General features: G+C 40.7%; 1 long non-coding RNA gene across 1 annotated transcript in view; it reads right to left on the reverse strand.

Annotated features, from left to right (window-relative positions):
* The window catches only part of LOC135104132 (uncharacterized), a 126,315-nt gene that overhangs the window by 81,852 nt on the left and 23,151 nt on the right, over positions 1–21,312 (reverse strand). The window contains exon 2 of the long non-coding RNA XR_010270313.1: positions 14,693–14,776. This is a non-coding gene — a long non-coding RNA (uncharacterized LOC135104132). The remainder of the gene's footprint in view (positions 1–14,692; positions 14,777–21,312) is intronic.

Here is a 21,312-nt window from a genome sequence, read left to right on the forward strand (position 1 = left end):
AGCATTTAACCTTTGAGGCGTGTTTTCAAGGAGAGATAAGTTAATTAAGCCTGACTTCTTTATGCAGGTCTCCAATGTGCAGGAATATCCGGGATGCGCACGGGAATAAGCTGAAGTGTAAGGGATATGATGGTTTCTACTATTTTAATGCGTTGTGGTCAGTGAGGATACGTTTTCGTGCTTTTAAGGCTGTTTGTTTTTTGTTTATTTATCTTACCTATTCATTTTTGCGTGTTGAGAAGGTAAGGGAAACTAAAGGGGAACTGAAAATAGGGGGAAAAAGGTAGAAAAAAGCTATGTTAGTGCTCCCTCTTCGAAAACAAACTGGCCAACTAGCAAATTAATAAACAAATAAAGAAGCTAGATAACTAAGTAAACTAATTAATTAATCCCCTAACTACCTAACTAGCTAGATACAAACTAACCAGCCAACTAACTACCTAACGACATAAATTGCTATCACCCTAACTTACTATCTAAATAATTAACCAACTAAATAAATAAACAAAATAAAAAAAAAATCAGAGGCCAATTCAGTACAGTTAGGGCCAGCACAAACAGACAGGTAGCAGGTTAAGTTTGGATCTACTCAGTATTATCGTATCACAAGTAACAGATTGGCACGTAAGCTGTGAGATGTGCAGGAGCCGATCAATGGAGCATCACACTGGCTGGGATTATGTAGAGAAGATAGAGACATGCCTTATGGGAGAGATTATGATAAGGTAAGGATAGGATAATTTAGAAGGTTACGCACGGAAGAGGTACAGAAGCTCTCAAAATCTTTAAACAATAAGTGGTCTACATTCTGACACAACGGACGATATTATTTGAAACGTTTGGTGAGTGCAGTGGCAGCAGTTGGCAGCCCTGGATATTATGACACTGGAAATAGATCGGCATACCAGCATCACGTCAAGCCAAGCATACCAACCTTACCGATGCGACACGTGATCAGGCAGCAGGCTTCACATTGTTCATTATGCCGCAGTTTGTACTCCACTTTAAAAATAATTTTGGGAGCCACTGCACAATGGTAAGGACGGATTACTTTTATAAAACATGTAGGTGTAACTTATTTAAAATGTAATGATATGGTTGGGGCGGAATATACAAGCTTAACAATATGGGGAAGTACGATTACAAAAGGCCAGTTGATTGACACAAGGCACCTCCTGACCTTTTAGAACTGAATCTGTCCCCCATCATCCACAAATTAATGTAGTAATCTTCCACTAAAGTTACGTTCCTCCTAAGTTTGTTCCTTTTGTCCATAATCGTATTTTGTGAACCAATTCTTTGCCTGTTAACTTCTTAATACCTTCACTGCTTTACAACTTGTCATGATCACTTTGCGCAACTCTTCACAAACACGCTTATTTATTAATTTTCACTGCAGTCTCCCACATAGTCACGTAGTTTGAGAGAGAGAGAGAGAGAGAGAGAGAGAGAGAGAGAGAGAGAGAGAGAGAGAGAGAGAGAGAGAGAGAGAGAGAGAGAGAGAGAGAGAGAGAGAGAGAGAGAGAGAGAGAGAGAGAGAAAACGATCTTGAATTCTCCCTTTTCTGTGTACCTATCCACACTTTTTAATATATACTTTGAATATAAGTAACCAATTGAATTCTCTCATTGCTAGGGTCGTCTTGTCTTACCATTCAGAACACCGTAATAATTGCTTGTACAGATACAGAACAAAAGAGGGACTGGGAGGTTAACTTTTTTTTTCTTCAAGCAGAACTATTTAAAACACAGAGTTACAAAACATTAAAAAAAAAAAAGTGTTGACAGTTTAGGGAAAAATAGTCTAGCGTTGTGAGGACTTTAATCTGATTTTGGTCAAGGTTATAAAAAAAAATATTCATACGTGTTCTAAATTGTTCCATGACTGAAGAAACTTGCTGGATTCCTTACTGTTAATATGGAAAGAGAGACAGCAACTAGACCAGGCTGAAAGTTGGGGGCACGTTAGTTTGTCAATTATAACGCAAAGGCAACCTAGGTGAAAAATATAAAATACAAGGGAGACAGAATTATTCAAAACAAATTAAAAAAAAATATGGAAGGTGAAGAGGGAACTGTTAAACCAAGATAGAGAAGAAAGAAAAAAAGAAAAAAATGAGAAAAACAGTTGAAGGTAAAGATATAGCTTGAGAAAAAAAAAAAAAGGGTAGGAAAAAAAAGTGAAAGAAAGTGGACAGAACAGTGTAAGACAGACAACGATGCAGACTATGAGAAGATTGGGGAAAAAAAAAAAAAAACAGAGATGAAAAAGTGGACAAAACCGTTTACAATAAATAAAGATGTGACCTATGGAAAAATTTAAAAAAAAATGGAAAAACACGATAAAACAGTTGAAGATCGAAGAAAAAATGCAACCTATGAAAAGATTAAGAACGAACGAAAATAAAAAAGTTCAAGATGGATAGATATAATGAACACAGTAAAAATAAAACCAGTTATCATTAAAAAGTACACAAATAAAGCGAAAAAGAAATAGATAAAAGTTTCAGATTAATAAAGACAACCAAAGAAGCTAAAAAAAATTTAACCAGTCGACATAAAATTAAAAGAAAGACTATGTAAAAAAAAAAAAAATAAAACCACAGAGCCTAAGGAGGGAAGACCAGGGGAACTATTAAAGCCTACACAGCAATAGGGCCTTTGTGGGGCTGCCGGGGCTGGAGTAAGAGGAAGACACGAGCACAAAGCCAAGGGGAATTACAACCCCTAAGACGCCCACCAGCAGGTAATCCAGGTGAGAGACAGAATTACTGATGACGGTGTGTGTGTGTGTGTGTGTGTGTGTGTGTGTGTGTGTGTGTGTGTGTGTGTGTGTGTGTGTGTGTGTGTGTGTGTGTGTGTGTGTGTGTGTGTGTGTGTGTGTGTGTGATTTTGTAATGCTATTCACTGAGAAATTGTCTGCTTGCTTGCTTGCCTCTCTCTCTCTCTCTCTCTCTCTCTCTCTCTCTCTCTCTCTCTCTCTCTCTCTCTCTCTCTCTCTCTCTCTCTCTCATCGTCCATAAAGTAAGTCACTTCCACCTGCTCTTTTACTTCATTATCCTCCTCCTCCTCCTCCTCCTCCTCCTCCTCCTCCTCCTATTCTTTCTCCTTTCTCACCTCCATTCGTCAAAGTCTTCTAACTATTCATTCTCTGTCACATCAAACTACACTGGAACTCAGGCATGCCCTCTCCTCCTCCTCCTCCTCCTCCTCCTCCTCTCGTAACTCCCCACTCCCCCTTCCTCCTCTTTCTTCTTACAGCTCATCATTCTTTTCCTTGCAGTTTAGGGAATGACAGCTAACAGAAGAGAGATAAGAAGTAAACAAGATAAGTTAGTGTCTTAATCAACATCAGATCTAAAGCTACATTCCCCGCAAAGTCTCGGGAAAGGAAGGGAAATGAGCGAAAAAGAAAACGGAAATGTAAACAAAGCCGCTGATTAGTCCGTAAGATCTCAGGACGCGCTCTGATTGGCTGAATGGATGTCAGAAGGTGGAGGCACGTCTGGGTGTAATGATATTGATGGAATAATGATGGTAATGGTAAGAGTAGTGATGATAATGGTGATAATAATGAGTAGTGGTTGTGGTGAGCTGGAATGTGAAAGAGGTAAGTGTGATGTTTGGATGCAGTGATGTAAGATGGTGATTGTGGTGGTGGTGATGTGGTAGGAATAGGTATGTATGTTTGTAGTATGTGTGTCTGTATGTATGAATGGTGCTGGACAATATGAGGATTAGCAGTGTGTGTGTGTGTGTGTGTGTGTGTGTGTGTGTGTGTGTGTGTGTGTGTGTGTAAACGTACTCGCCCGCCTCATTTAAATTCTTAGTTGTATCAGTCTTCACAGTCACGAGGGTTGCATTACAGTGTTCTGCTGACTCAGTGACGGTGCACGAGGTTCTATTGCCGCAAGATGAACTCACTAAGAAAATCTAGGTACAGAATCACTTGAATAAATAGACAGCTAGGTAGATACGCAAGATGAAAGGTATATTGAGAAGTAACTAACCTGAAGATTTAGATATGCAGTGATAGGTAGATTGGTAGATAGACAGGTACTCAGACAAACAGGAAGGTAGGTAGGCAGATAGATAGGCAGAAAATAGGTAGATAGATAGATAGGTAAACAGATAGACAGAAGTACACAGACAAAAAAACAAAAAAAAACAATTACAAAGACTAATGAACAAATACATGCATAAACAAATAAACCAAACAACATAAATCTCATTGAAAACAAATCCTTCCCTCCCTTCCCCCACGGCACCCAACTCCCTCCGCCCCGCATCAATCCACCCTCGCAACAAGCAATAAATTCTGAACCACGGAGGGGGAAAGAAGGAGAACAGACTAAACGAGGCGGAACATTAGCCAATTAAATAAAAAAAAAAGTGTGAAAAAAAGGTATCATTAAAATCAGGTAAGAAAAAAATTCTTCAGTTATCCTTTCATCCTGCCAACTTTTCCTTCTATCCTATCTAATTCTACAACTTTCTCTCCCGTAAGAAGCAGGAGGAGGAGGAGGAGGAGGAGGAGGAGAGGGACAGGCCACCCAATATAATTAACGGCACCTTTACCTAAGCTCTCGTGTTACCTGCCTTTCCTCTCCCTCTCCCCCTCTCCCTCTCTCTCTCTCACTTCGGTAGAGTTCGCGACACTCTCTCACTCGAAACTTGTGCCATAAAAACTTTCGGTGTTCGCTTTTAAAAGGAGAAAAGGCAACATGATCTATCTGTCTGTCTGTCTGTGTGTGTGTGTGTGTGTGTGTGTGTGTGTGTGTGTGTGTGTGTGTGTGTGTGTGTGTGTGTGTGTGTGTAGTCTCTCTCTCTCTCTCTCTCTCTCTCTCTCTCTCTCTCTCTCTCTCTCTCTCTCTCTCTCTCTCTCTCTCTCTCTCTCTCTCTCTCTCACATTCCTTTGATGTCACTACAAGATTAAGCCTGTCTTCGATCATACCAACCCCTACTCCCCCCCCCTCTCTCTCTCTCTCTCTCTCTCTCTCTCTCTCTCTCTCTCTCTCTCTCTCTCTCTCTCTCTCTCTTTCATGCCTCCCCCTTCCCAGATTGGTTATATAAAACTGGCCAGCTTATTCGCACCGCTGCTGTCGAAGGTAGGGGTGAGGGGGGATGAGGGGTGAGGGGATGGAGTTCCAGGTGGGGTGACATAAACCTGGGTGGAGTAATGGCTTTTTCCGGGTCATGACGCAGTGGTGTGATGACCGGAGCGTGATGAAGCGTTATTAAGCTGTCGCCCCCGTCCCGTGCCGCCCTTCAGGAAACGCCTCGCCCATCACTTCCTGCTATCCATTCCCATTGTTGTCTTCTGATCAGCTTCACTTTCTATGGTGTCTTATATATAGTCTCCCTTCACCTTCAGTTTTATTTTTTAATTCACCATACATTGTCACCATACCCGTGCAATAGAAAGTAGGGGAGGGTGAAATAAATACATAAATATACGCGCTGTGACTTCCCAAGATATTAAAATCTAGATCTTAATCCGAGGTTAATTAAATAAAGTGATGCTCGTGTGCCTGAGTTTAATGAATGGATGGGTGGAGTGATGGGTGAAGAGCTCCCAGTGTGGCATCTGTTAGTGAATGGCAATTAGACATTCCATATTCAATCTATTTAATTCATTAACTATTATAATTACCACTTTTTTTGAAACAGTTATTTATATTATTAATTTATTTACCTATATAGTTTTTTTTTCCCCCGATGCATTATGAAACTCACTCATTCACACGCAGAGAGAAAAAAATGCGAAGTTTATTCATGTATCTGTTCATTTTAATAATTATCTCTTATCTAAGTAATACACATTTTTCACTTATTCATCACACACTTTCATATCTATTAATTTTGGCTGATGCAAATGTAAAAGCTTCGTGAAGATTGAACAGAATATATAAAAAGCCACAAAAATCTCTCTCTCTCTCTCTCTCTCTCTCTCTCTCTCTCTCTCTCTCTCTCTCTCTCTCTCTCTCTCTCTCTCTCTCTCTAAGCCTGGCGGTGACAATGTTATGGTACAGCCAGCAAAGCAACACAGCAGGATTTCATTACGTTTCGGGAGCCACAAAGGCAGGCAAAGAAGAAGTGATGTATGTTACCTGTGCGTGTTATTTGAGAGAGAGAGAGAGAGAGAGAGAGAGAGAGAGAGAGAGAGAGAGAGAGAGAGAGAGAGAGAGAGAGAGAGAGAGAGAGAGAGAGAGAGAGAGAGAGAGAGAGAGAGAGAGAGAGAGAGAGAGAGAGAGAGAGAGAGAGAGAGAGAGAGAGAGAGTTGTAATTATTAAGGGTAAGACACAGGGTTGGAGGGCGTCAGGTGTGTGGACAGAGATGGTCAGGTGTGGAGTGGACGCAATTACTCTCTGAGGCGATTTCGAGGTCAGAGAGAGTGAGTGGGAAAGTGAGGGGAGTGATTATCTTCTCGTCTTCCCTCGCCTTCTCGTCTTCCCTCGCCTTCTCTTGTCTTTCGTTCAGTTTTATTCCTATTCTCTTCCCCTCGTTTTCCTTTTCTTACCTTCCTTTTCTTACCTTCTATTCAGCTCTTATTTTTTTTATTCTCTTCGTTTCCCTTTCATTTAATCCCATTCTCTCTCCTTCTCTTACTTTACTTTTCCTTTTCTTCTTTTTTTCCTTCTATTCTCTTCCCTTTCTCTCTTTTCCATTTCCTTCACTTTCCGTTTCTCCAGTGCATTTTTATTCCCATCTTTTCCCTTGTTTCCCTCTTCCTTTTCTTTATTTTCCTTCTTTTCTATTCCCTTCTTTTATTTTGGCTTACCTTCACTCTCCTTTCATTCAGTTTCTTTTCTTTCTCTTCTCTTCATCAATCCTCTCTTGTTTTCCCTTCTCTTCTCTTTCCCTCTCATCCTTTCCGTAACATTTTTCTCCTTCCTATTTCATTCTTTCCCTTCTCTTTTTCGTTTTTTTCCGTTACTTCATCTTACTTATCTTCTCTCTCTCCTTTACTTCTCTTCATTTATCTTTCTTTCCCTTTATTCTCCTTCCCTTTTCCGTTTTTTTTTTTTCATATCGTTCACTCCTTACTATTTCCTTCCTTTCTCTACGACTTCTCTTATTCTTAGCTTCTTTTCCTTCCTTCCTTGTTTCTTTCCTTCCTTTCTTTCTTTCCCTCACTGCTAATTCTCCTTCACTCCTTCCTCCGTGGCTTCTTCCTCATTTCTCTCTGGCAGTCATTGTGTGTGTGTGTGTGTGTGTTACCTGGTTGTCTGTCTGTGTGTCTGTCCCATGAACATTTACTATTCCTCATGTTACAGCCACCTTCCTCCTTCTCTTCCTCTTCCTCCTCCTCCACCTCTCTCTGTGCGTCACTCCTCACTCCCCCTCTCCCTCTCCCTGTCTCTCGCCTGCCAACCCACGTCACCTGATTAGAATATCACGGGTGGCACTGCTGGCTGGAAGGGTGCCAAGGAGGGCCACCTGAGGAGTGCCCAGATAATATCCACTGCTTGGACTCGTGTAAAAAACCAGTAAAGACTTTGAAGGTGTTTATTTATCGCTCTACTGATCATCCTCCTTTTCCAGCTACAAAGGTGCGGCAGTGTTTATGAAGATGCTTGACTTGACGGGATGCAGTTAAGTTGACTCTATAAAGTTTTGTCTCGTTATTTTTTTTTTCTTCGTGTTAAGGGTATTACGTTTTAACAGGGTGTAGTGAAGGTTATTAGTGCTTTTTTCTTCTTTTTTTTAATGGTTTTGATGATTCCGGTGGTGGTTTAACAAGGATTCTGCATCACTGGTAAGGAAAACACTCATGAAAATACGAGTCAATTTATGTGGCCTTTGAAAAAACATTTGTCCTTATCCGAAAGGTTTAAAATTAAGGTCTCTCTCTCTCTCTCTCTCTCTCTCTCTCTCTCTCTCTCTCTCTCTCTCTCTCTCTCTCTCTCTCTCTCTCTCTCTCTCTCTCTCTCTCTCTCTCTCTCTCCACGTGTTGGTCTTGCGTCACCACTGACTCACTGGTCATCTTTTATTGGACGCGTGTGTGTTTCCTCACTCACACGCAGGGAGAAAAATGCGAAGTTTATTCATGCATCTATTCATTTTAATAATTATCTCTTATCTAAGCAATGCACATTTTTCACTTATTCATTACAGACTTTTATATGTATTAATTTTGGCAGATGCAAATGTAAAAGCTTCGTGAAGATTGAACAGAATATATTAAAAGCCACGAAAACTCCCACTTTCCACTCCTTCTCCCTTTCTTACCTTCCCTCTCCTCTCCTCCCCTTCCCTCAACTCTCCTCTCCTTTACTCTCCTGCCCCCTTTCCTCCCTTCTCCTTTGCTTTCCTCCTCTCCACTACTTCCCTCAACTCCCCTTTCCTCCCCATCGCTCCTCCTCTCCTCTCCTTCTGATGAACGAAATTATGTCAATAGGAATGTTAAGGTCACCTTGAGAAGTGCATATAAATAGCATCTTTTTTCTTCATTTATTCATTCTCTCTCTCTCTCTCTCTCTCTCTCTCTCTCTCTCTCTCTCTCTCTCTCTCTCTCTCTCTCTCTCTCTCTCTCTCTCTCTCTCTCTCTCTCTGAACTCTCGGCTTGCTTCCATTTTTTTGCTGTTTTTGTTGTTGTTGTTGTTGTTGTTGTTGTTGTTGTTGTTGTTGTTGTTGTTGTTGCTGCTGTTGATGACGATGATTTTGTTGTTATAATCGTTGATGTTTCTGTTGTCGTTCGTGGTGGTGGTGGTGATACTGTTATTTTTGTTACTGTTGTTGTTATTGTTGATATGATGACAATGGTGTTGGTGTTGTTGTTTTGTTACTGTTGTTGTTGTTGTTGTTGTTGATGTCGCCGTCTGTTGTTGTTGGTGTGACGGCAATGCTAGTGGCGATGGTAATTATGATAGTAACGAAGATGAAGATGACTGTTTTTCTTTTATGATCTCATTAAGTCAGTCACCATGACATTAATATAATGCCTTCACCTGCATGAGAGAGAGAGAGAGAGAGAGAGAGAGAGAGAGAGAGAGAGAGAGAGAGAGAGAGAGAGAGAGAGAGAGAGAGAGAGAGAGAGAGAGAGAGAGAGAGAGAGAGAATTAATTATTCGTAACTCTTATGTTACGAATAATCTTATCTTACTTATACATTTTGTGCATTCATATATGAAAAATATAATGAATCAGTAAAAATAAATAAGACTAGAAATTAAATACATAAATAGTTAAATAAGCACGTAATTAAGTAAGTAGGATAAATAGAAGGGGAAAAAAAGCAGCACAATTTTTTCTTCTCTGCGTTTGAGTGACTTAATTTCATGAAGTTCACGAGATAACCTGTTACAGAAAATAAGGTAAAAAAAACAAAACAAAGTAAAACAGAATTAAGTAAGTAAGCAAACAAGATAAATACGTAAATAAAGAAAAAATACATTAATAAACATATAAAACACAAATTAAACAAACAAAAAATAAATAAATAAACACACATGAATAAAAAAGAAAAGCATATTTATAATTCACCATGAGATCAAAAGTAACAAAAATAATTACACTTACCACTCCATCCATCCATCCATCCATCCATCCACGAAACACACGTACACCACAAACACTAACATTTCATCCACTCTCCACTTCTGATGCCAGCCGTACGTTTCACTCACTCACTCCACACCACTTCTTTGAGTCTCGCTGCCAGTGTTTGCGATGCTCAGGCGAGGGATGAGCACGTTAATGTTTACTACACCCGCTCAGTTACGTAATGTAGAGAGTAAATTTTGTTGAGAGAGTAAAGCGTGGGTGTGTGATGTGCTGTGAGAGGGAGAGGGAGAGGGAGAGGGAGAGGGAGGGAGACTACTACAGGAAAGCTTGAAGAGAAACAAAAACATTAAACTAAACCAAATACACCTTGAAAAATAAATAAACAAAAAACTAGAAAAATAAATAAAATAAATAAATAAAACAAACTAACTTACAAATTAACACCCATATACTACACTATTCCGAACACCCCCCACACCTCCCCCTAACCCAAAGCCAAACCCAGCCCTCCTATACCCACAGCCAGGACCACCACCACCACCACCACCACCACCACCACCAAGCACTAAAGTGAGCGAGCCTTACTGAATTAGAGAGACACATTCATACTCAGCCTCGGATTATTTATGACTTGTCCGAACGAATGTGGGCGGGAGTGGCAAGTGGATGAAGAGGCGCAGTAGTGGAGCGTGGATATGAATATGGATGAGAGAGAGAGAGAGAGAGAGAGAGAGAGAGAGAGAGAGAGAGAGAGAGAGAGAGAGAGAGAGAGAGAGAGAGAGAGAGAGAGAGAGAGAGAGAGAGAGAGAGAGAGAGAGAGAGAGAGAGAGAGCGGGGGGTTAACAAGGGAGGACAGGCAGGTGTGAGGGAGGAGTGATGAGGAGTGGGTGACAAAAAATAAAGGTGGAAAAAAAAAATGTGAACTAGATGACAGACAGATATACATTTAATTATTTAGTCCTTAGAGGTGATTAATGGCCAACTCGAAGGGGGAAAAACTAATATCAATCATCGTATCTGTGCTTAGAAGAAAAATAAAGGGGTTATAAATATAATTCACAAGTCAAAAGAAAAAAAAAGTGGAATGTTCTTTTTTTATATACATCTTCATCTTGTTCTTTGAAAGTCTCCTTCTCTTTCCGTTCTATATCCACAACCAGTATTTCCTTCTTCCTTTAGCCTTCCTCCTTCTCTTCTTGTTCTACTTTCTTTCCAACTTCCTCCTTCTCCTTCCTTCTCTTCCTCTTTCTCACTCCTTGCTGCTCTACTTTTCTTCTCTCTCCTTTTGCTTCTTCTCTTCCTCCTTTACTCTTCCTTCTTGTTTTGCTTGTCTTTCGTATCATTCCTCCTCCTCCTCCTCCTCCTCCTCCTTTTCCCAGTGAACTTTCCTCTCCTCTCCTCTCCTGCTCTTTCTCCTCATCCTCCTACCTCCTTTTTCTTCTGCTATACCTCCTCTCCTCCTCTTCCTCCTCTTTTTACTTGCCTCCCCAACTCCTTCCTTCTTCCTGCTCTAGTTTCCTATCTTCCTCCTCCTCCTCCTTCTCGTACTCCTCCTCTACTTGCTCTTTCACATATATATTTTCTGCTTCCCTCCCTCCCTCTCTCCCTCCCTCCCTCCTTCCCTCCCAATATGACTATGGAAGCTCACATCAAAGGCAAGTCGTGGCGCCTCAGGGAAAAGATTCTGAAATTATTATCTTCACATATCGTTATAAAGTTTACGGACTTCTGTACCTGCCTCGCCGCGCACCTGGGCCCGCACTTGCCTGCTTTGTTGCTTGACTTTTTTCCTTATTTATTTATTTATTTATTTGTTTATTTATTTTAGCTTATTTTACTTGACTGCACTTCCGGCTTTTTTTTTATCCGTCTTTTTTTTCTTTTTTTTTCTTTTTTTTTGGGGGGGTTGCTGATTTGCTAATAGTTTTTTTCTTTGTCTTTTCTTTTTTATCTTGTTCTTGTTTATACGCTTTTTTATTCGTCTTTTTCATTTTTTTCCTTTTTTTTATTCTTACTGATATTCTTATGTTATTGATTTTTAGCTGTAATGTTTTCTTGTCCTTATATTTCTTTTTTTTCTATTTTTGTTGTTTTCTTTTATTTTCTACCTTTCTTCGACTAATCTTTTTTTCTCTCTCTTTTTCTATCAGCTTACTTGTGTATCGTTCTTTTCCCTACTCTCTATATTTTATTTCTCCTCATCCTCCTGCTCCCCCAACTCTACCACAGTATACTCTTAACCTGTCACTTCCAATCCAGCTCATTCCACAGAAAACGAACGATTTAGACAAGTTTTTATTATCTTTCTTTTAATCTTCCACAACAATTCTCTCTCTCTCTCTCTCTCTCTCTCTCTCTCTCTCTCTCTCTCTCTCTCTCTCTCTCTCTCTCTCTCTCTCTCTCTCTCTCTCTCTCTCTCTCTCTCTCTCACCTGCTACAACACGTCCTTTTCCCTCGCTCCATTCCACACCTGTGCCAGTCTTTAATGATACCATAGTTCACTCATCTCACACACACTTCGCACCTGCTCGTCTTCGCACCTGCAGCCATGTGATCACTAAGACTCACACACCTGTTATGGGTCTGACGGGGAATCGCAGGTAACATGAGTAATATTTGTAGTTTAATATACATATACAATTGGAATAGTAAGTTTTGTAATGGTGCAGAAAATAGTTAGGAGGAGGAGAAGGAGGAGAAGGAGGAGGAGGAAGAGGAGAAAAAGAAAGATAGAGATGTACAGTACAAGAATAGCTGATGAAAGAAAATAAAACAAAAATAAGGGAAAACTAAAGAAATCATTAAAATCTTTGTTTATATATATACTAAGTTCCCTTGTTTCCTCTTATTCCTCTTCCACCTACTACCAATACTACTACTACTACTACTACTACTACTACTATACAAATCGAACTACACCACCACTATTCCCTTGAAATAAGAGGAGCAACAAGCAACATATTCAAAACGAGTAACCGGGCCATTATGTAATCTACCAGGTGATTCCCAAGCCCCCGGTATCATTCCCAAGGGCAGTGCTACCTAACGCCGCCCCGTCACTGTCACACTCACCCCCTTAACGCATTCACCCTCACGCCCACCCCACTGTCGCCCCACAAACAAGACCTATTTGGAATGCCCCTCGCTCGATATTTTACCTCATCTCCCTCTCATACATAATTCGTTTCATTCAGTCTTAGTCCTAGTACTAATTTCATTAATATATGGTACCTTTTTTACTACTACAAGGTGCAAGTTTCAGTATATGTCACTCTCATTATAGTGTCAGTTTCATTCATATGTAGTACCTATTTCACACATTGCTCCTCTCATTTCAATCGACTCGTATACAGTACCCATTTCATTCCTATATGCTATCCACTTCTTTCCATTTCCCTCCATCAGTTTGTCCTTCACTCATATAACGTTCATTTTACCCCATATCTCTCGATCAGTCGTCCATTTCACTCCACGCCCGCCCCGCCAACACGGCACACACTGCACAGCATCCATTTAGCCCTGCGTAGCCCTAGTTATCGTGGCACTAAATATAAAACAGACTCAACCATGAAATTAATGCAAGGTTTGTTGTTTTTATTTCCACAGCTAATGTTATGTTTGTTTTCTTTCGTATCTTTTTTTTTTTACGAAACTAACTAACGACTGTTTTAACTTTTTTTGTATTAATATGTATTAATATGTACCCCATCTGAGGCTCCTGAGACTACGCTGTGCAGTTCTGGTCCCCACATTACAGGAAAGATATAGGTCTATTAGAATCAGTACAGAGGAGAATGACTAGAAGGATACAGGGGATGAGGAATATTCCTTACGAGGCGAGATTGAAGCTGTTAAATTTACATTCTTTAGAGAGACGTAGGTTAAGAGGGGACCTGACAGAAGCCTTTAAGTGGTATAAGGGTTATAACAAGGGGGACGTAAGCAAAATTCTTAGGATCAACAACCAGGACAGAACAAGAAATAACGGGTTCGAGCTTGAAAATTTTAGGTTTAAGAAAGAGATAAGAAAAAAATGGTTCTCAAATAGAGTGGTAGATGAATGGAACGGACTCAGTAATCAGGTTGTTAGTGCTAGGTCATTAGGGAGCTTTAAGAGAAGATTAAACGGGTATATGGATAGGGATGACAGGTGGAAATAGGTAGGTATATTTCATACAGGGACTGCCACGTGTAAGCCTGGTCGCTTCTTGCAGCTTCCCTTATTTCTTATGTTCTTATGTTCTTCCCTATATATTTTTTTTTCTTATTTGCTATCACGTAATATGTATGAGCGTAAGGCATTCAATACTACTCGAAATCTTATCCTTGAGACCCCAACTGATTATCCCTGTGACCTACAAAAGTATCAATTACGAGAGAACAATATGTTTAAGAATGCACACCTACGAGAGAACAATATGTTTAAGAATGCACACCTAAGACTGAGTCATGGCAAACAAAAATAAAGTGGAGGTGAATGCTGGTGAGTTTGCTTCTGACCATGCCTGCAGTTAATTAAGTCTGTCTCTGCATGGAGTTCCCAGCGGCTTGCTCTCTACAGTCGAGCTTCCTTAGAATACGTGGGGTGTGGTAAGAATGTGAGATGATGTGTGCTATCTCTGTAATGAGCACTGGACACTTTTTTTTTTTTAGTGTTATTCATAATGGTGGGGAAAAAAATTAAGTACCTGTTGATATTTATGAATCAAGAATTAACACCTAGAACTGTGTGCAAATTGTTAGCATGGACAGAAAAAAAGAAAAAACAAAACAGGATGTTAATGCGAATTTTTCATGGATGAAGATCTATTGAAAAGACTGTAGGAGGAAAATAGAATCTTGACAAAATGTAGTAAGATGCCATGGAGAGAAAAAAAAAAAAAATCAAGCAGAGGAGAGTTTAAACCTTATTCACGATAATTCAACTGGGAAAAGTACTGCTCTTCTCTGTACTAAAAACACTAGAGCCCAACAATATCAACCTCCTCACCAAAACACGACCAAGAGACCACAGAGACTTGAATTCAGCTGGAGAAGCAGTACCGCCCTCTCCCACACGTCACCAAAACCCAACACTTCCAGCCTCCCCAGCAAAACAACACCAAGACAGCAGGGACAGATTAACACAAACGTGCCTCTCTACGTTGTCAAGAAACACAAACAAGGGAGGAAAGAAAGTACACCTACCTGGCCACGATCCTCCACGTGCTTAAAGGAACGTCCAGGTAATTTCCAGCTTGTGTTTATTCTGTGCAGGTGCCACGAGGGAGCCTGAAGGGGAAAGAGAGGGAGATTAGAGCCAGCCTGTGGTGTGCTGTGCTGTGCTGGGGACGAGGCCAAGTAAAAGGAATGTAGAGAAAAAAAGGTGAAAAGAAAAGTGGATTAAAGAGTTTTAGTGAGAAATTAAAGGATGAAAGGGAGGGAGGGAAGGAAAGGGAAGAGAGAGAGAGGAAGGAGCTGAGAGAAGAGGGCGGGGGAGAGAGAGAGAGAGAGAGAGAGAGAGAGAGAGAGAGAGAGAGAGAGAGAGAGAGAGAGAGAGAGAGTGAGAGAAATGTGTGTTGGCCTACCTTCAACAGTCATAGATAATTAATCTCTCTCTCTCTCTCTCTCTCTCTCTCTCTCTCTCTCTCTCTCTCTCTCTCTCTCTCTCTTCATCCCCTGCTACATGTCCCACCTCAACTAATTAGAGAACGTGACAACTTCACAACTAATTACTTCATAAAAATTTCACAACAACATATTCATCTCTTCTTAAGTTAGCAGTGTGTTATGTCTTGTTGTTACTTGTGTTTGTGTCTCTGTGGTAGTAGTAGTAGTAGTAGTAGCAGTAGTAGTGGCAGTAGTAGTAGTAGTGGCAGTAGTAGTAGTAGTAGTAGTAGTAGTAGTAGTAGTAGTAGTAGTAGTAGTAGTAGTAGTAGTAGTAGTAGTAGTAGTAGTAGTTGTAGTAGAATTAGGATTAACATGAAGGGGATAACAACAATAATAATAATAATAATAATAATAATAATAATAATAATAATAATAATAATAATAATAATAAAATAATAATAATATTTTCTCTTTTCAGGTAAGGAATCAGGAAAAAAACGAGAAATTAAAAAGAAAAAACAGGTAAGATTCTAAAAACAACAAAAACTACATCAACAACAACAACAACAACAACAACAACAATGACGACGACGACAGAGAGAGAGAGAGAGAGAGAGAGAGAGAGAGAGAGAGAGAGAGAGAGAGAGAGATGCAGGCGGGAAGAAAACCAAGGCTGGGGTGATGGACGAAGGAAAAAAGAAAAAAAAAACATAAAAAGAAACAAAAACAATACAAAACGACTTGGTTCCTCGCAAAGTGCCAATTTCTGTGGCCACGCACGCTTCCCCCTCCATCCATTCTCCTCCTCCTCCTCCTCCTCCTCCTCCTCCTCCTCCTCCTCCTCCTCCTCCTCCTCCTCCTCCTCCCTCCTCTTCCTCCAATTTTTCTATCTCGTTCCCTTCTCTTGCTCCCCAGGCACGGCAGGAGCGAAAGAGAGAGAGAGAGAGAGAGAGAGAGAGAGAGAGAGAGAGAGAGAGAGAGAGAGAGAGAGAGAGAGAGAGAGAGAGAGAGAGAGAGAGAGAGAGAGAGAGAGAGAGAGAGAGAGAGAGAGAGAGAGAGAGAGAGAGAGAGACCCAAGTGGCCGAGAAAATGACCACTTGAAGTCTTAAGGATGCCAGGTCATGCTAACAGGTTACGCCGGGAGGAGGAGGAGGAGGAGGAGGAGGAGGAGGAGGAGGAGGAGGAGGAGGAGGAGGAGGAGGAGGAGGATATTGGCTCATGCAGTGACTTACGAACGTTGTTGAAGGAAAAGTTAACAATTTTTGTATTCTGTTTTATTCTCTTATTTATTTCCTTCTTTATTTATTCATTTACTTGTTTATTCATTCATGCCTCCTTACCTTCCTTCCTCCTGCCTCGCTTAGTTATTTTGTTGTAAATGTAGTGTGTCTGTTGTTGTGCCTGTCATTGCGTTAAGGCTATTGGAGGGAGGGAGGGAGGGGAGGGGAGGGGAGGGGAGGGGAGGGGAGGGAGAGAGAGAGAGAGAGAGAGAGAGAGAGAGAGAGAGAGAGAGAGAGAGAGAGAGAGAGAGAGAGAGAGAGAGAGAGAGAGAGAGAGAGAGAGAGAATTTATATTATCTTACCATATTTTATTTATTATCCATTTATTTCTATTTTCACTTTTTATTTATTTATTTTCTTTCATGTTTAACCTATTTTTTTTTAATCCACTTATTTGTCTTTTTCATATGTTAAGTTTCGTTGGAGCCTTCACATGTACAAGACTTATGCGAGTCTTTGTATGTATGTATGTATGTATGTATGTATGTATGTATGTATGTATGTATGTATGTATGCAAATGTGTAACTAAAATAACTTACTATTAATTAAGATATCTGATCAGCCTTTCCTTTTCTGCTTCGTTGGCTTATGTAAATATTCTTAATGATCATTCTAAATATAGAATAATAGCAGCGGTAGTAGTGGCAGCGGCACTAGCATCAGTAGTAGTAGTAGTAGTAGTAGTAGTAGTAGTAGTAGTAGTAGTAGTAGTAGTAGTAGTAGTAGTAGTAGTAGTAGTAGTAGTAGTAGTAGTAGTAGTAGTAGTAGTAGCAGCTGTTGTTGTTATTGTTGTTGTTGTTGTTGTGATGATAAAAAATTATAATAAAATCAATAAATAAACAACAACAATAAATATTAGTAAATAAACATCAGAACAAAAACGACGACAACAACAACAACAACAACAACAACAACAACCAAACAAAACAAACAAACAAAACTTATCCACCGCAATAATTGGAATATTCCCTTCTTAATTAACCTTTCTTTCTCACCTTTCATAAAATATTTTCACCTTCATCCTAATCTGCTCACCTTTACTTACTCTCAACACACACACACACACACACACACACACACACACACACACACACACACACACACTAGGGCACAAAGATTCCTAATTAATTATACAGAGCAATCAATCGTGAATATTCCCTCTAATCTTTAATTCACAAAGAAATCATCCTTCATTTACTAACCCAACACAAGTCTTCCCTTCAACAAAACCTCCAGCTGATATCCTGAGTGCGCTCCAATATTACGAAGGATATTTTCTTTTATTTTTTACTTTTCTGGTTAAGAATTTAGTGCATACATAATTACAGGAAGCTCAGTGAGGCTTTAATTTGGTGCAGGAGAGAGAGAGAGAGAGAGAGAGAGAGAGAGAGAGAGAGAGAGAGAGAGAGAGAGAGAGAGAGAGAGAGAGAGAGAGAGAGAGAGTTTGTTTTCTAAAGCATCATGGGGAAGACAATTGTTTACTTCAGGTGTTTGGGTCTAGGGATTGCAACATGTTCGTACCTGTTTTCTCTCTCTCTCTCTCTCTCTCTCTCTCTCTCTCTCTCTCTCTCTCTCTCTCTCTCTCTCTCTCTCTCTCTCTCTCTCTCTCTCTCTCTCAATATAGTACTGTTTTCTATAATCTCTTATGTAAATTCTTACTGTTTTACTTTCGTGGCAAAATTTTAACTTTACCACAAATACCTCTCTTTCTCCCTTTCTCTCTCCTCCTCTTCCTCTCCCTCCTTCTCACCTTCACACCTGGCTCTTGTACTCCACTTCTCTTTACGTAACTAGATCGAACCTCGTAACCTAGACACACACACACACACACATAACTTACACACTCACATCACTAAATTCCCTCCCCTTATCCCATCCATCTCACTCATGTCCTCCATCACATTATCACACCCCCTCCATCACGCCCATCCTAGACGCACACCTCGCTCCGTATCTCAGCCTCCGCCCACCGCCCCCGTCACGCCCTCACACTAGCGAACTCGTGACTAATTGCTGATGAAGGGCGGAGGAGGAGAGGGAGGGGAACGAAAACTGGGTCCTCGAAGTCCTTCATTAGACGCCTGGAGATCTTTTCTGAGTTCGAAGGTCAAAGTTCATTAAGTCTTCGAAGCCAAGGAAGATTTTATTTATTTATTTTTTTATTTTTTCGTGTGGTCTTCGTTGAAATTCATACGTACATGGAGATACACATATACAATGCTTTGTTTTTTTTCCTTTCTGTTCCGTTTTCTCCTCCTCCTCCTCCTCCTCCTCCTCCTCCTCCTCCTCCTCCTCCTCCTCCTCCTCCTCCTCCTCCTCCTCCTACTCCTCCTCTTGTTCATTATCATCAGCATCATTATCTCATTCTTCCTTTTCTTTGCTGTTTTTCTTCTAATTTTTCGTCTTCGTTCGTTTTATTTTTGTTCTTGTTATTTTGATTTGTTATTCTTATTTTTGTCCTTGTTCTCGTTCCTATTCTTATCCTCGTCCTCCTCCTTCTCCTTCTCCTTTCGTACGGTGACTTCTATATACATTTCTTTTTTATCTTATTTCCTTATTCGCATTTTTACTCGTTACTATTTTTTTACTCACACACTCATCACATACAAACACTTACATACACCATCATCCTCCTCCTCCTCCTCTTCCTTCTTCCTCCTCCTCCTCCTCATCTTCCTTCAGCCTTCCCTTCCAGTGCAGTGACCCTTCCTTCCTCTCTTACTACCCTCTTTTTTTCTCCTTTACTATTTCCTCTTCCCCGCAACCCCGCCTTTTTTTCCCCCTCTCTCTCTTTATTTCCATCCTGTTTGTTTGCAACGTTTCTTTCAGACGGAGCTCGGATGATTTCAAGCTACGGATTAAGCCAGCCCTTCTTTTCTCTCTCTCTCTCTCTCTCTCTCTCTCTCTCTCTCTCTCTCTCTCTCTCTCTCTCTCTCTCTCCTTTTCACTTCCGTGTGTTTTTTTTTTTTTTTTTTGTCCTAATCTCTTTTATTCCTGCGGCACTGCTTTCCAGTTCCCATCAGCTCCTCCTCTTCTCGCTTTAATCTTCTACGTATTAGCTTCAGGTGACAGCCAGGCCAGTGAGGGAGGGGGATGAGGCAAGGAAGACGGAGGAAAGAGGAAGAGGGCATGGAAGAAGAGGAAACTATGAGAGCAAAGAAAGCGAAAGGAAGAGAATAGAAGAGAGGAATGTGGGGTATGGAAGAAGGAAAGTAGGAAAACAAGACCAGGAGAGCGAACAATGGGAAAGGAGAAGAAAGGGAGGAAAAAAGGAAGAGGTTACGGAAGGAGAAGAAGAGAAAGGAAGACTATGAGTGCGAAGAGTAAAGGAAGAGGAAGAGAGGAGAAGAACAAGGGAATGGAGGCAGGGAAAAGGGAAGGAAGGAGACTAAGGGGAAGGGGGAAAAAAAAGACGAGGATATGAATAAAAAAAGGGAGATAGGAAGACTTGGATAGCGAAGAATGGAATAAGAATAGGAAGGGAAAGAAAGAGGACGGGGGAAAGAGGGACGAAGTAATGGAAGAAGGAAAAGAGAAAGAAGGTATAATAGAAAAAGAGACAATAAACGGGGAGAAAAGACGACAAATAGATTAAAAGGAAGACAACGATAAAGAAGGAAGTGAAGAAGAGGGAATATATAGATGTTTTCAAAAGAGGGAACAGATAATAAAGGAAGATGAAGACAACGAAAAGGGAAAGGAAGGAGGAAAACGAAAGCAAGGGCACGAGGAAAGCAAATGAGAATGAAAGAAGACAAGAATAACGAAGGAATAAGGGAGAAGAGGAAGGAAGAAGAGGAGGAGGAGGAGGAGTCTGTGCTCAAAAGATTAGAAAGCAAGACGAAAGAAAAGGAGGAGCAAAGGCAATAACGAAGAGAAAGGCAAAGCAAAAGAATGGGATGAAAAATGGGACATGAAGAAGAGAAAGAGTAAAGAATAAAGAAGGAAAAAAAGTAAAAATATAGGAAGAAGAGAAAAGTTAAAGAAAAAGAAAAAAAGAACAAAACAAAACCACGAAAAGAAAAGGAATGGGAGGAAGGAAGGAAGGAAGGAAGAGAATTAAATAAAGAAAAAAATGGCTTAAGTAAATTTGCTGCAGTAATAAAAGGCGGCAAGAGATGAATAAAATTGAGGTTAATTGAAAAAAATAAGAGGAAAAAAACAGAGAGAGAGAGAGAGAGAGAGAGAGAGAGAGAGAGAGAGAGAGAGAGAGAGAGAGAGAGAGAGAGAGAGAGAGAGAGAGAGAAAATCACACAGACAGGTAAGATAAACAGATATATAGATAGACAGACAGATAAACAAACACATACATATAAACACACACACACACACACACACACACACACACACACACACACACACACACACACACACAATAAAAATAAATAAATAAACAGACAGAGCAACAGACCACAAAAACTCAACCACGCCCCCCCTTCTCTCTCTCTCTCTCTCTCTCTCTCTCTCTCTCTCTCTCTCTCTCTCTCTCTCTCTCTCTCTCTCTCTCTCTCTCTCTCTCTCTCTCTCAAATCAGCAGCTTCAGGAGAACGCAAAGAGGCCCCTTCACCCTTCAGCGCCTTCGTCAGTAGAGGGCTCGGCAGGCAATCGATGAGGGGGGTCGTATCGAGTCGTGTGTTGAGGAGTCGTTAGCGGGCAGTTGGAGGTCGTCAGGAGGTTGAGGGAAGTGAATGGTTGGGAGGGAGAGGGGGTAGTAAATGGATGGAATGGAGAAGGAGAGGATGAGAGGGGTAGAAGTAAAGAGAAGAGGAGGAGGAGGAGGAGGAGGAGGAGGAAGAGGAGGAAGTGGTGCTGCAAGAATGTTAATGGGAGAGGCAGGGAGAGGGAGGATGAGGGTACGGAAGCAGCGGAATGGTAGCACAGGGAGAGAGTGAGGGAAGGAGAGTGAATTAATGAGAACGGGAAGTGAGAGGGGAAGC

This window comes from Scylla paramamosain, chromosome 10, assembly GCF_035594125.1.
Source record: "Scylla paramamosain isolate STU-SP2022 chromosome 10, ASM3559412v1, whole genome shotgun sequence".
In the NCBI taxonomy this organism is placed as follows: domain Eukaryota; kingdom Metazoa; phylum Arthropoda; class Malacostraca; order Decapoda; family Portunidae; genus Scylla; species Scylla paramamosain.